General features: G+C 38.8%; 1 pseudogene; it reads left to right on the top strand.

Moving 5' to 3' along the window:
* The first annotated feature begins 506 nt into the window (after positions 1 to 506).
* Positions 507 to 1,105, top strand: LOC102836323 (annotated as a pseudogene).
* The last annotated feature ends 715 nt before the right edge of the window (positions 1,106 to 1,820 follow it).

Below are 1,820 nucleotides of genomic sequence, written 5' to 3'. Positions count from 1 at the left end.
TTCCATAAACTTATTGCAAAGCTTCATAGATTGGGGAAGATGTTCACTTGAGTTTTGTTAAAAATTGGGTATTAGCCCTGACCTCAAAATTGCTGTGTTTTGTTTTTCCATTGCACAAAGAGCATCCATTTTTTTTTTTTTTTTAAAGGCATCCTAACAAGCCTAAGACAAAGCATACTACTGAAGCAGACAAGTGGATTATCTGCTGATTGCTGAGACATGTACACATGAGTTTTGTTTGGAATAAACTAGTGCATGTAAGAAACACTTTTTTTACTTAATTTCATAGATAAATTCACTCTGACTTTCCTGATTGAGTAATCAGGCAAAGAAATCAGAATAGAAACAGATGATTAAAGAATACCATTTAGAAACTTATCCTAGTGGACATACAGAGGACATTGTACTCACAAGCTGCAGAATACACTCCTTGCAAACCCAATTTGAAAATTAAAAACAACACAAAAAGTTAGCTGACAGAGTGTGAGGAGATATTGGTATCTAGAATGGTTACTCTGATCTTTGTTGATAAGGAGAATGGAGAACCAGCCACACTTGTGGCCCCTAAGGATGGGCTGAATCTGGGATCTGGGTCTTTCGTCAAAGCCTTAGATGGGAGATCTCAGATTTTAACATCTACATGTTGGTGAAATATTTGATGCTCCATCTGCCCTACCTAAACCTGCCAGAAAGGCTTTGGGAACTGTCAACAGAGCTACAGAAAACTCAGTAAAGACGAATGGACCCGTTAAAGCAAAGTTACCAACCTTCTCTGCCAAGAAGGTAACTGAGAAGACCGGCAAAGCAAAAATCTCTGTTCCTGCGGTGGATGACACCTATCCAGAAATAGAAAAATTCTTTCCCTTCAATCCTCTAGACTTTGAGAGCTTTGACTTACCTGAAGAGCACCAGATTTGAATGGCGTGCCTCTCATGATCCTAGATGAGGAGAGGGAGCTTGGAAAGCTGTTAGACCTGGGTCACCCCTCACTGGTGAAGATGCGCTTGCTGACATGGGAGTCTGATCTCTTGGAGTCTCCCCTTCAAGCATTCTGTCAGCCTTGGATGTTAAACTGCTACCTGCTTGCTATGACTATGATATTTAAGTTTCTTAGTGCTTTATAGTTTGTCTGTATTTTTTATATTAATAAAGCTGTTCTTTATTTTACAAATAGAAAAAAAAGTTTGCTGACAAATTTCCAGTGATTTAAATTAAGCAGAACATACTACCTAACCAACTAAGCTAGAAATCAGCAACAAAAGTATGATAAAAACAAATCTACTATGTTAGTTAAAGTCACCAATGACCTCCTTGTTCCTAAAGCTAATAGATATTTCTCAGGCCTTATCTTAAGTCTCTCCTACCATCTGACACTGTTGACCATTCCTCCTTCTGGAAATATTCTCTATTCCTTGGTATCTAAGACTCTTGTTCACTTCCTATTCCTCTGACTACTACTCTTCTGGATCCCCACTTTTTCTGCTCACACCAGATATTCCTTAGAATTCTATTTTCTTTTCTTCTCACTTTAAGCACTCCCTGGATGATCTTCTTCCACAACTTCAATTTCCATCTGTAAAATTAAATCTTAAGCAAAGAGTCACAAAAGGGATGTTGTCTCTCCTTCACCTATCCCAACTCCTGAAATGAGAATATCTACATAGAAAGTTACTTTCCAAGGACCAAATCTGAACCATCTGTCACCAGGCAGTGCTGCCGATCTTTCTATGGTTCCAGTTTTAGTGACTGGGACTGCCTTTCACTCCATGGCGCAAGGAAGGAACTTTTGTTCAGTATGCTGTTTTGATCAGTATGCTGCT

The sequence above is a fragment of the Chrysochloris asiatica genome, unplaced genomic scaffold (assembly GCF_000296735.1).
Source record: "Chrysochloris asiatica unplaced genomic scaffold, ChrAsi1.0 scaffold00052, whole genome shotgun sequence".
Taxonomy (NCBI): Eukaryota; Metazoa; Chordata; class Mammalia; order Afrosoricida; family Chrysochloridae; genus Chrysochloris; species Chrysochloris asiatica.
Note: the sequence above shows the minus strand (reverse complement) of the source record. Positions and strands in the feature narration are given on the sequence as shown.